A 14,784-nucleotide genomic window follows, 5' to 3' on the forward strand; every position below is an offset into this window, starting at 1 on the left:
GACGGCCTAACGGTGTGCGGGACCGTAGCCCAGCTTCATGGAGACGGTTGCGAATGGTCCTCGCCGATACCCCAGGAGCAACAGTGTCCCTAATTTGCTGGGAAGTGGCGGTGCGGTCCCCTACGGCACTGCGTAGGATCCTACGGTCTTGGCGTGCATCCGTGCGTCGCTGCGGTCCGGTCCCAGGTCGACGGGCACGTGCACCTTCCGCCGACCACTGGCGACAACATCGATGTACTGTGGAGACCTCACGCCCCACGTGTTGAGCAATTCGGCGGTACGTCCACCCGGCCTCCCGCATGCCCACTATACGCCCTCGCTCAAAGTCCGTCAACTGCACATACGGTTCACGTCCACGCTGTCGCGGCATGCTACCAGTGTTAAAGACTGCGATGGAGCTCCGTATGCCACGGCAAACTGGCTGACACTGACGGCGGCGGTGCACAAATGCTGCGCAGCTAGCGCCATTCGACGGCCAACACCGCGGTTCCTGGTGTGTCCACTGTGCCGTGCGTGTGATCATTGTTGTACAGCCCTCTCGCAGTGTCCGGAGCAAGTATGGTGGGTCTGACACACCGGTGTCAATGTGTTCTTTTTTCCATTTCCAGGAGTGTAGGAACATGTTTTCTTAGGTCAACCAAATGTGTACAATGTGTAAGCTATAAAACCTTCACTAATGTGACCTGGTAGAGAACTCGATAAGATATTATCGTAGCGCAGTACAGTCTACTTCTGGCATCGAGCATATGTGCTGACCCCATCAAATATACAGGTACTGATCCACTAAGTGGTTGAAGTCACCTGCACAGACCAGAGTAAAGTAAAGGACCACACCTCACAGACTATCAGTAACAAGAGGGGGTCCCTGGGTCCCTGTGTTGTTGTTTTGTAAATTTTTTTTCCCTACTCTAACACATCCAAGCGGTGTATGACTACAACTTTGTACACTGCCATACATTTGGTTTTCTTCATCACGACTTTGACATCTGTATCAGACCGACATTAACACATTTCGATTCACTGGTAAATTATGATGCTGTTCTCACAACAGGCACACAGCATGATTTTAAATAAAAGGCAGTGGTAACATATGGAAACTGGAAGAGTTTTGCGGCATTGTTGAGCATTTCCCAGTGGATGCCCAAAGGTGACTGATGACCTCTACATTTCAGCTCATCTTTCACAGGGATGGGATAGCTCATAGCCCCGTGTTCCATTTCGATTGAGTCATCATTTTGCAGTCATGTACGCCATCACTGTTTTGGTGCTAGCCATTCCCGGCAGCTGTTGCACTTCCAACAAGCTCTTTCTCCATCTCAAACAAGTGAGGTCAGTCAATCATTATGTGTAATCAACAGCATACCAGTGGACAAATGAGATGGGAAAGATAGTGTCGATGTAATATGATGAGCATCAAAGTTGATAGTACGATCGATTTTAGCAATTTTACCAGCATTTCATAATTTTCAACACCTGCTAGTGACACTGCAGCATGCTCCCGAGTTTCTGTGTCATCACTAAACCACCCTTCAATTACTTTACGAGTTGCATACACTAGATTGTGAACATAGATTGATGACCAAGCAGGTATTGGTAAGAGAGAAAAGATCATAGAACATAATGGAGAACATAAATGTCCAACATCTGACATACATCTACCCTGCAATTTTTCTATCAAACTCATTACAATGACAAACTTTAAGAAGATAAAACTACTTCATTAAAACTTAGAGACTTTGTAATACATGTATAATATAGCTTTCCAGTGGTGTATAGCACCTACTGTTCACATCTGATCATGATTCAGAAATTATAGTATGCTCACATCAGTCCTATAAAAATGATCATTAGTAATGGAGAATGTCTCATACAGGGAAACAGATAAATGCGTAGCAGCAATGTTTCTGTTGTGGCGTAACAAGCTAGTTATGCCACACTGAGAAGGGAGCCGAAAGGCACGCGTACACACACGCCGACTGGCGTCAAGTCTGGAACAGGATACGTTATGACTTCTATCAAGAAAATACGTAGCTTTGGAATATACTTAACTTTATTCTTTGTTGGTTTACAACGTTCTTCTTGAGACATTTATACGATAACTCTCAAACTAGGTAAGGCTAATGACGCCTTGCTAGGTCGTAGCCATGGACTTAGCAGAAGGCTATTCTAACTGTCTCTCGGCAAATGAGAGGAAGGCTTCGTCCGTATTGTCGCTAGCAATGTCGTCCGTACAACTGGGGCGAGTGCTATATCGTATCTCGAGACCTGCCTTGTGGTGGCGCTCGGTCTGCGATCACGCAGTGGCGACACGCGGGTCCGACATGTACTAAATGGACCGCGGCCGATTTAAGCTACCACCTAGCAAGTGTGGTGTCTGGCGGTGACACCACATTCCTCCCCCGCAAATCGGCGAGCGGTCTTGTGATAAGGCTTCCGCCCGCCGTGGGGAGGACCCCATGTTGACGTATGCGATGAGGTGGGGAGCCTAACAACAGGCGAGGCTGTGCCACCCGCACCCGGCCATTCGGTCCAAGGGGAGCTAGGAAACGCCTGAAAACCTGGTCCAGGGTGCACGTCAACATGCGGTGTATGCGCCCGGAAAGAGACAGGAGGGGCCGAAGGGTCGACCTCCATTGCGTCGGGGTATCCGACGCGCGATGACGACATGTGGTCCGGAGCGAGCAAGAGTTCCATGGCGGAGGACAGCTGGTCATGGGAAGCGATCGGCGGCGCGTGACCCAGGGAGGCGCCCGGCGGCAGCAGCGAAGCGTCTAATGCGGGCGGCGCCGGCTGGAGGACAGGCGGCGACGGCGGCGGCTGCGGCGGCTGCTGCGGCGCGTCGCCATGGGGCAAAATGGAAGGCATCGTCGGTAACACCTGGGGATGAGGCGAGCCAGTAGATGGGTCCCCAGGGCGCTGACAGGATGGCACCGTCGCTGAAAGCAGACGGGGAGCGGCAGAACCCGTGCGACGACAGAGGCGCAGCTGATTGAGATGCCGACGCACCTCACCAGAGGCCCCCAAAACCAAATACATCGCGCGGCCGAGGCAGCGAAGAATGCGCCCTGCGAGCCAACGCCGTGAACCTCGATAGTTGCGATAAAATACAACGTCGGCTGGAGCAAAAGCAGAAGTCTGCCGCTGCACAGGAACCTGATGCGGCGGATGCAGCAAAGACATCAAGGTTCGATGAGGTCGACCGTGGAGCAACTCAGCCGGCGAGCGACCATATCGGGGCTGAGAGCGATACGAGGACAAAAAGAGCAACAACGCGTCCTCCCGAGAATGCGACTCTTTCAACTTCAACATCTGTGACTTGAAAGTCCGGACCAATCGTTCAGCGGCACCGTTTGACTGAGGCGAAAACGGCGCGGATGTCAGATGTTGAATACCATTGGCCTGGCAGAATGACTGAAATTCTGAGGACATGAATTGTGGGCCATTGTCGGAAACAATAGTCTGCGGAAGACCTTCAATGCAAAAGAAAGCAGACAACGCTTGGATGGTGGCGGAGGACGTCGTGGAAGACATCCGGATAACAAAAGGAAAATTACTGAAGGCATCGACCAGAACCAACCATCGAGCATTCCAGAATGGACCAGAAAAATCAATGTGCAAGCGTTGCCAAGGAGAAGTGGCTTTAGGCCACGCATAGACTTTCCGCGGCGGCGCGGATTGGTGTTCAGCACACGTCATGCAAGAAGAACACATATTCGTAATCGCAGCATCGATTCCGAACCAAGTACAGTGCTGACGAGCAAGTTGTTTCGTTCGCACTATACCCCAATGTCCTTGGTGAAGAAGCCGTAAGACAGAGGACTGTAACGAACGTGGGACCACGACTCTGGACTGATCATTATCAGAACGCAACAACAAAACACCACGTCGAACAAAAAGTCTCTCCCTGTGAGCAAAAAATCGGCGAACCAACGGATCCTCGATCCGAGACTTTGACAAAGGCCATTGCGTAGCAACAAAACGCAAAACGGTAGCAAGGACAGGGTCAGCAGCTGTGGCTGTAGCTACACGACGAAAATCAATCGGAAACGATTCGACCACTTCATCGGTTTCCGCATCAATGAACATGCAAACAAGTTCGGAAGAATCGAATGCTTTATCCTCAGCAACAGGCAAACGGGACAACGCATCGGCGTTTCCGTGCTTAGCAGTGGACCGATACAAGATATCGTAGCGGTACTGCGAGAGGAAAATAGACCAGCGAATGAATTTCTGCGCTGTACGCGGAGGTACAGGCTTGTTCGGATGGAAAAGCGACGTCAAAGGTTTGTGGTCTGTGATGATGGTAAAGTGACGACCATACAAGAAATCATGGAACTTAGTAACACCAAACACGAGAGCCAAAGCTTCTTTCTCTATCTGGGAATAATTTCATTGCGCAGACGAGAGCAATTTGGACGCAAAGGCAATAGGGCGATCATGCGAGCCAACTTTGTGCGCAAGCACAGCACCGATCCCGAAATCCGATGCATCTACCATCAACAAAAGGGGTTTCGGGGGATCGAAAGGCGTGAGGCAAGTATTAGAAAGCAACGCCGATTTCAACTGGCGAAAGGCGCGTTCGCATTCCGTCGTCCAGACGAACGGCACACCTATACGGCGTAAGCGATGAAGCGGAGCTGAAAGAGAAGAGGCATTGCGCACATTCACTCACACCTTGTGATTCCAGATCGTTTAATGTTCTTGCGACCTCATCACGCAATGCGTGGGGAACATTGCGCGCTCTGAAAAATTTCGGTTGCGCGTTTACTCTCAGTTCCAAATGTGCTTCATAGTTTTTAGCGCAACCTAAGCCCGGTGCAAAAATGTCTGCAAATTCTTCACACAGACGAGAAACACTGTCTGAAGGCACAGTTTGATTCACTGATAGGACCTGATTTACAATAGACATGTTAAACAACTGAAATAAATCTAAACCAAACAAGTTCACTGCAGTAGAAGAACGAAGAACGTAAAATGACACAAGTTTTGTTTGTCCCTTGTATGTTGCAAGAAGGCTGCACTGTCCTAACACAGGAATTTTCTGTCCGGAATAACTTTTTAACTGAACATTTGCGGCACGCAACGGAGGTTCGCCCAGTTGTTTGTACGTGTCGTGATTGAGCAATGAAACTGCAGCTCCGGTATCGAGCTGGAATGGTATGACCTTGCCATTAAAGTCCAAATCTACAAAAAGTTTGTTGTCCTGCTGACGACAAGAGCGACTGTCTCGTGCAATTGGAACTGATACAGGTACAGCGTCACTTGCTAATTGACGTGATTTCCGGCGACGTCGACGCACACTTTGTGTGGGACGAACACGGTCACAGGTAGAGACAGTGGCACTGGACGAAGTGGAATTAACTACATGAATGTACATGGGCGAAGGTCCACGAGCCTGAGTGTCCTTGCTTCGATTCCGGCGCGAAGCAAAGGGCCTGGAATGATTAAGAGTGTCTGATCTGAGCTTTTTCTGGCAAACACTTTGAACATGTCCTTTATTATTACAGAAAAAGCAAATACCTTGGCGTGACGGGCAGTGTTCACGCGAATGTCTAGTAGCACACCGCGGGCATGATTTCACTGCATGTGTGTGCTGGCGCGGCACACCTGGTTGTGCGGACGTGCGCGAAGGCTGTTTACAGTTCCTTGCAGCGCGCCCGGCGGGCCGGTTAATGCTACACACTGCTGGCGAAGTTGCAAAAGATTCCTGAGCACAGCCAAGTGTGTCTTGTCTATCCAATGTGTCTATCACTTGCTGAAGGGAGGGATTAACTAGTTTCAATATTTGCTCCCGTATACGAACATCAGAAACGTTCTGTGCAATTGCATCACGCACCATTGTATCTGAATAAGGAAGGCTACAGTCACATTCAAATGAACAATCCCTAGTAAGGCCTTGCAAAGTTGCAACCCACTCCCTATTAGTTTGACCGGCCGTACGTTTTGTACGAAAAAACGTATACCGTTTTGCAACCACATTAACTGTTTCTTTGAAATAGGCATCTAAAGCAGACAAAATTTCTTCGTAGGACAGAGTTGCTACGTCGCGTCGGGGAAACAATTCGACTATCACACGGTAGGTGGACACACCGACACAAGAAAGCAAAAACGGCTGCCGCTCATTACCTTGAATTCTGTAGGCGGCTAGATGAAAACCAAACTGTCGGGACCATTCTGGCCACGATTCTTGCGCTGGATCGTAGTGCCTAAAAGGCGGTGCAACTGCGAGTTGTGGCTGCGGTAGCGGTGAAGCGGCGGCTGTCGCATCGGTTTGAATGGCACGTTGACCCTGGACGAGCTGTCCAAGGGTATCCAATAACGCCTGCGTCTGCTGATTCTGCAAGCAATAAAATTCGGACAGTACATCTGGCGAAGCCATGACACAAGTAAATGTAAGCAATCAGAAAGAACACTTCTCTTGTCGCCAATCTGTTGTGGCGTAACAAGCTAGTTACGCCACACTGAGAAGGGAGCCGAAAGGCACGCGTACACACACGCCGACTGGCGTCAAGTCTGGAACAGGATACGTTATGACTGCTATCAAAAAAATACGTAGCTTTGGAATATACTTAACTTTATTCTTTGTTGGTTTACAACGTTCTTCTTGATACATTTATACGATAACTCTCAAACTAGGCAAGGCTAATGGCGCCTTGCTAGGTCGTAGCCATGGACTTAGCAGAAGGCTATTCTAACTGTCTCTCGGCAAATGAGAGGGAGGCTTTGTCCGTATTGTCGCTAGCAATGTCGTCCGTACAACTGGGGCGAGTGCTATATCGTATCTCGAGACCTGCCTTGTGGTGGCGCTCGGTCTGCGATCACACAGTGGCGACACGCGGGTCCGACATGTACTAAATGGACCGCGGCCGATTTAAGCTACCACCTAGCAAGTGTGGTGTCTGGCGGTGACACCACAGTTTCACATGTGAAATTACACATCATGGTACCACTAACTCCGTAAACAGGACATCTGTCAAGCAGTTGTATACATGGGGATTCGGTACCCCACAAACACCTGTCAAATGGTTCAAATGGCTCTGAGCACTCTGCGACTTAACTGCTGAGGTCATCAGTCACCTAGAACGTAGAACTAATTAAACCTAACTAACCTAAGGACATCACACACATCCACGCCCGAGGCAGGATTCGAACCTGCGACGGAACGGTCGCTCGGTTCCAGACTGTAGCGCCTAGAATCTCACGGCCACTCCGGCCGGCAAACACCTGTCACTAACTTAAAATCGCCGTAGTTATGACTCGATTTTATACCCAAGATGCAGTATAGAGTACGTCGTATAAATCTTTGATCGTCTAAAGGAGGGTGCCGAAACAGGATGGACATGTTTCATCATCATCATGCATGAGTTGGAAGTCCTCTGAGAACTGAGATATTTGCTGTTAGCGATCACAGGTAGATAGTCCTGTAAGTGGCACATAGAACATGCTCTTGTATACCAGTCGAGCGCAGGTTATGCCATATGACTGATACACCCACCAGAACAACGTAAAACAAAAATTGTTAAATGGGCAATAAATGACGTGCAGCGACATCTCCCTCCCTGTCTAGAATGCATCCTCAGTCTACCATTATGTCGTAACTCTTTACAACTCCATCTCAGTCGATCCCTCTATCCATTTTCTGTCATTCTTTAACGCAGATGAAAGTCAACTTAGAGGCATGTAGTTCACTTTTTTCCAGGAGAGCATGAAAAACAACAGTCAACTCGAATGTATCACTATTACCTCAATAGACAATAAGTATAATGTGCCATACAACTACTATTAGTTAGCTGACACAGCAGGTTGTGATTGGCTGAGAGTACAGAAAAGCACAGTGTACAAACTGTTTGTTAGGGTTTAAAACACCTGATCACTCCTTCACAGGGTCAAACACATGATCCACTCTGTAGCTGTATATTGCAGTCCCTCAACTGGTAATACAACGCTATTTAGCTAAGGACACAGTGACTCGTTGCCCGCCTGGATGCACCACGTGTCTTTTGCTGGACCACACCACACTAGCAAGGGTGTGAGCTCTGCGCTCAGTCTAAGCCCTAACAGACCAAAAGCACATTTCCTGTTGTACATGAATTACCTCACCCCTCCTTCTCTGAGGTACACTATTCACGCCACATGGAGCTGACAACAGACCTGAAGCTACTCTGCATTCCTACTTGAAACATCCACTACACACGCACAGATATACAGAGAACATATCAAATGCACTAAAACTGCATTCGAGTACAGTGCTATACTACAGCGTCCAACCAGAAAAATAGTACATTTGTTCTAGGTGTTAACAACTGAACTACTACATTTACAAGCAGTTTTAGAATACATAGCGAGAAGTGATGGCGTGGGCAGAAATGACATAAAATAGACAAAAAACGAAAAAAGACAGAAAAATATGTATAAATTGAGGCAAAAAATTTTTTGTATATGGCAGCAAGATGAATACGAGAAAAAATTGACATGGAAACACTGGGAACTAGGGAAATAGTCATTTTTTGGTCCGCAGCGATAAAACGGCTGGAACAGAATGTTTAACGTCGTTGCCTACCAAATGTTGAGTAATATTTTTGAAGTTTTCCCGGCGTACTGAATATTCGATGAAGTTTCGGGATTGCAGCCGTATGATGTTGACTTCTTGCCACAATATTTCGGCTGGCAGTCGTCCAGTGGCGGACACTCACCTGATAATGGCTGGACGATTGCCATCCGAAATATTGTGGCAAGAAGTCAACATCATACGGCTGCAATCCCGAAACTTCATCGTATAAATTACATATATATGTAGGATCACCAGCTCAGGTATGATCTCGAAGTTATCGGCATCCACCTTACAGATTTTCATACAGTGGCCGTAGCTAAGGAGCGTGGTATTACTAGTTGAGGGACTGTAATACACAACTACAGAATGGTCTGTGAAGGCGACTTTCGTCACTGAGTGGATCAGTACCTCTACATAGGAGTCAGTGTATATGCTCGATGCCAATATGCAGACTGTATTTGTTTTCGTAATATAGATTGGAAGACAGAGTTACAGTAATATCTTCTCGAGTTATCTACCAGGTGATAATAGCGGAGTTTTTATACTCCACAGTCTTTCTTTCTCTGTTGGATGGTACAAAATAATGATGTTAGAGAGAATGTTTGGGGGACGGGCGTGAATGCACCTTGAGGGACACAGATCTTCTTCGGACTACAATACATGTATGTAGTTTGGAAACGCATCGCAATGCAGTAGCAAAATTCTCGTCCTTCTCCCAGTTTTCGTAACTGCTTGTACTGTCTTTTTCTGCTACTACCTCGTGTTTCAGGAGAATGATCCAATTGGCTCTGGACTTACACATCGTACACATTTGGCTCGTTTATGACAACATGATCCGATTTTCCACCGGTTGATGAAAACACAGTCCGGTCGCACTAAGTCAGCACACACTGTTTCTGCACCCAGCTGCAGAGGGTGTTAGATATAGCGCTCTCCGACTTCTGCTCAGTTCCAACTTCATTTGGGACGATCACATGGACAGAGCTGCGTGGATGGCGGGCAGACACTGAGGAACAGTTACAAGATGTGGTTGAATGGAAAGATTGAGAGGTGGCATGAGCCCCCTCTCATATTTCTATCTTATGATTCTCCTCTCTAATTGCATGTGGTGGAAAGTTGCTATTCCTTCACACGCGGACTTCCCACGCAGCGTCTCTCGTCACCCGGGTGGTCTGGTGACAGGCAGGCGCTGCTGATTTTGAAAGAGTGTGAGGGAGTCGAGTGAATGCTTTCCAGATGCCGACATTGTCAAAAGACACGCCCGGAGGGGCCTGAAGTAGCGGCTGGGCTATAGGTTCCGTTACTTCGCAGAAAATTAGCGAAAACACTTTCTGGCGGGCTACCAGCGAGGCGTGGGAATGACGTGTACCCAGGCAGTTGTGGCGGGAAAATTCCCGCGCTTTCTGCAAAATAGTAACTGTGATTGGCTTGCTCAGGGCATAGCTCCGTGACTTAGCAAAATCAGCGCAGAAATTGGCGCCAAGAATCTCCATTGGTGGAATGGTAGTGCTCCGGCAATAGAGTGGAATTTTCCGCCGGTTTTCGAGTTGCTGATTGGAACGTTTAACCACGGCCACTGTCGTGGGGGCGGGAATGTGGTGTGTTCGGCCTGTACAGGTGCTCCAGGTAGTCGGCTCTCGCCTTTCGGTCGAGGACGTCGAAGCAACCAGCCATCGCCTCCGGTACGCCAAATCGTGTTCTTGCAGTTAAGAAGACAGATTGGTAATGTATGTCCGCAGCACCGGCAGACAGGGATTTTCCTAGGTGATAATCAGAGCTCAGCAGAGCGTGCCTGTTTGTCTTTTTCTAACTTTGTTCGGTCTTGGGTAGAAGCAATTAATGTTGGGTTGGCTATGTGTTTTCTCTTAAGATTTGAGTTGCAAGAAGTTGGCTCCACATACCATTTCGTCATAATCCTCACAATCTAGTTTAGGGACAACTTCACATTCACAGCGTTTGTTTGAGTATCCAATTTGAGCGAATTTGATGTATTGTAAATGTTTCATGTGTTTTTGTTTATTATTTTGTGTTTAGTCTTAATAAATCATATTGTTATTTTGGACAGAACTTTCATTCTGTTAATCGGCAGAGCAACCCTATCAATCCTCACTATGTTAATGAAACCTTCGTTTGTTTAACTTATTTATCAAATTAAATTATTGCAGGTGCCTAACTCTCTTCTACTCCACTGGCAGGGTTGATTAGAGTCAGTTGGCGTATTTTTTTTTAATCCTTGTGCAACAGCAGAAGTTGGAGTTAGAATAGGGGGGGGGGGCTTAGAGCATCATTTACATATGTAGATTCTAGAAGAATTTAGTGTTAAATACACTGCTAGCCTCGGCACCTCGCATAAAATGGCGACCGTTAGCCTCGGATCTTTCCTGTGAATCACTGATAAGCAAGTATTATTAGTAGTAGGGACATTCAGAATTTTTTGCTTAATTTTTTTTATTCATTAATACGCAAGTTTTTTTTCTGGTAGTTCCGCGTTTAGTTTTAAGAAGCGGCGCATGATTACAGTTTTTGTTTTCAGTGTATATATTCTTTTGTTCATTGTTTTTGTGTTCCTTTGATGGTGTGTCCGTATCACTTCACACTTTGTCGGGTTTGTGTGCGGTTTCTGTACCACAACAAATCGTGCGTATAATTACAGCGTTGGAGAGGCGTTGTTGAAATTTTATGTCTATGTGTAAAAAATATATGGAGTAGGTTAATTTTATTGTGCATTTGAGATAAATTTGTTTTTCATGAATGATAACGAGAAGTAAGGCACGACTATTATCGAGCGAAGCTAAAACAAAAGAGGAATGCATAATGGATAAGGGGCAGTTTACTGACGGGAATAGGTTCGGAGATGAGATGGGCACATTTTTAGCAGGACAGGACGCCAGGGTCATTGATGAGGAAGGTGATTTGGACGCGATCTCAGAGCAGCGTTGCGGCCGTGATTATGATAGTGAAGTTGAGGATGAAACAGAGACAGGCACACATGTCGAGACGGTAGCAGGTTTGTAATCAAACGAAGGAGAGCAGACAGGGACTAGCTCGGCCACATCAGAGCTCTAGCGCCCAGGTGTCCAGAGTTACATCTCCCACGTTTGAAGAGGATCAGAAATATGACGTAAACCCAATACTGAGCTTCCTACGATCAATCAAAGAAGAAGCTGACGAACAGCGTAGGAGGGAGAAGGAAGAAGAGGAGAAACAACGTAAGAAGAAGAAGGAAGAAGCTGACGAACAGCGTAAGAGGGAGAAGGAAGAAGAGGAGAAACAACGTAAGAAGGAGAAGGAAGAAGCTGACGAATAGCGTAAGAGGGAGAAGGAAGAAGAGGAGAAACAACGTAAGAAGGAGAAGGAAGAAGGTGACGAACAGCGTAAGAGGGAGAAGGAAGAAGAGGAGAAACTGCGTAAGACGGAGAAGGAAGAAGCTGACGAACTGCGTAAGAAGGACACTGAGGCAATAATTTCGCATATAGGGGAAATTCGTGGGGAATTACTAACAATAAAGAAATAATGTGGAGAAGTAAAACAAATGTCAATGGCTGCACAAAAAGTAGCAGGCCTGGCCAAAACGGCAGCAATAGGGGCAATGAAAGTCGCGGAAGCAACTTCTAAACTCGCAGGTCACTTGCGACGTACAACACAATCCCACTCAAAATCCCTAGCATTCTTAAAAACTCAAGGTAATATCGCGGTTGCGAACACCACGAAACGAATGGAAGAAGTAGAGAGCCGGATAGCAAAACTAGAGCAAAACGGGCACACCAGCACTGCGCGTTCGGATACCAATGATGAAGTACACAGAATTGTGTCTCCGAGGAAAAGCCCGCCGTGCTCTAGCCCAATGACGAAGTGCGCAACTAACAATGCACACGCAGAAACAGCGAGTAATAGCTCCAATAATTATAGCCCACTTAGGAGAGCGAATTCTGAGTGCCACTTCCACTGTGATACAGTGGTAGCACATCACAGTTATCAGCAAGATAGAACAGGACACTCAGCAGACGTGCAAGTATCGGAAACGAGTGACAAAACCAGTGCGAGGATCAGACAGGATTTTGATCACAATCACTTCCTGTCGATACTAAAATTCCAGAAGTTCAAAGAAAATGAAGGGTCGATGCATCCGAAGAGCTGGGTGATGCAGTTTACAAATTCATTACCGGCATCATGGCCAACCCAGGCAAAATTAGAATTCATGTGTGGACACATCGAAGGCCAAGCCGCGGAAAAGATGTGGGGTGTGGCAGTGACGTGTCGGACTTATCAGGAATTTGTTGGTGCATTCCTGCGGACCTACTGGTCAAAGGAAACGCAAGACAGGATTAAAGAGGAAATAATATTTTGTCCTGAACTGGAAGTGTCCGGGCATAGGAGCGCAACCAAATTTCTTGATGATTTACTCAAGAAGAATCAATTTTTAGATAGTCCATATAGCAACGGAGAAATCATTAAATTTTGCTTTTCCAAATTGCCAGTTAGGTACCAACAGACACTTGTCGGCAAGCGTGGATCTGACATAGAAGCATTCAAGAGTCTATTGCGCGAACTCGAAGTAGTCTTTGATAAACAAGACGCAAAGGACAGGAAGAAGGGGCAAAGTAACAAATACCACGGGCCAGGAAGGGAAGACGACAACAGATCGCATAATCGCACTGGTCAGTTAGGAAACCAGGGTTCCGGAAGTCAAGGTTACGCTATTCAAGGTTATGGAAACCAAAGACACGGAAACCAGAAAGTCAGGGAGCAGGGTCAATCTAGACAAGGAATCTGGGATAGGAGGAATAACGAACGGCAAAGCGACCGTAATTGGAGAGAGCGAAACCAAGGACAACAGTAGAACCAGGAGATTGAAACTAGATCCGTAAATCCTAATGCACGTCAGAGGAGGGGGAGCTTAACAAGGGATTGACGCCAGACTAGTGCGAACAAAGGCAGCCGGAATTTCGCACGTAATCTCGGACCTGGCCAACTACGGATGATGCACTACGAAGATTTATCAGAAATCCTGCTCGAGGAACATAAAGCAACTCCTCGACAAGATCGGCAGCCTCTTATCACAGTAGCAATAGCTGAAAAGAGTATGAATGCGATAATAGATAGTGGAAGCTACATAACAGCAATATCTGAGGCAGCATACAAGAGGTGCTCTCAGGAGATGGACTGACCTGTTCTATCGGTTAAGAAAACCAAAATAAAAGGGGCATTAGCGGGTAAATGTACGAAGGTCAGCCATCAAACAAGACTGGAATTCTCCTGCCAAGGACACAAAATAGAGTCTAACTTCTGGATCGTGCCAAATCTGACTATCGACATGATAATAGGAACGGACTTCCTAAATGAACATGAAGCGATAGTTGATCTGGGACGAGGTGAAGTGGTTTTGAGGAAAGGGAATCCCGTCCACATTAAGTTCGACGACCAGCTGATCCCAGCTCAACTACCGTCTAACTGTGTACGGATAAACTATGCGTGTCTGAAAGATAGAAAGGAAGAACAGGTCGACGTTGCGGGTAGGGGAGAGGACACGGATGAGAATGAAGTCGGAATAATGGGAGAAATAAAGGAGAAAATAGGAGAAAAAGTGGAAGCAATAAAGAATATAAGGTGCGACCACCGCAAAGAACTTCATAAATTACTATTAGAACATACGGAGGTCTTCCTTCCCAAGACAGGATCAATAAAGAACTTCCAATATGAATTTCGTGTACGTCCGCACAACCAGTTTCGTGTGCCACCCTATCCAATCCCCTTGGCATATCGACAGAAAGTAGCAGCTGAAATTACGCGAATGCTGAGTGAAGGAATAATAGAACCTACGGCTTCAGCCTATAATAACCCGTTAAGAGTAGTCGAGAAGGCAGATGGTAGTATTCGTTTAGTCTTGGACTCGCGACAAATTAATACCATAATAGAACCCGAAACAGACAGACCGGAACGATTAGAGGAACTCTTACAAAACTTCCATGGAATATCGATCTTCTCATCAGCTGATCTAAAATCGAGTTTTTGGCAGATCGAGCTCCATCCAAATTGCAGACAGTGCACAGCCTTTTTAGCATTTGGAAGATGTTACCGGTTTCGTCGTCTCCCATTTGGCTTTAACATTTCGTCTGCCGCATTCATTCGGGGGCTGGACGGCATACTAAGCGATAATTTGAAACGTCATGTCACCAGCTATGTGGACGATTTGCTGATCGCGGAGAAATCTTGGGGAGAGCACAATGCGGTCC

The sequence above is a fragment of the Schistocerca serialis genome, chromosome 2 (genome assembly GCF_023864345.2).
Source record: "Schistocerca serialis cubense isolate TAMUIC-IGC-003099 chromosome 2, iqSchSeri2.2, whole genome shotgun sequence".
NCBI lineage: Eukaryota > Metazoa > Arthropoda > Insecta > Orthoptera > Acrididae > Schistocerca > Schistocerca serialis.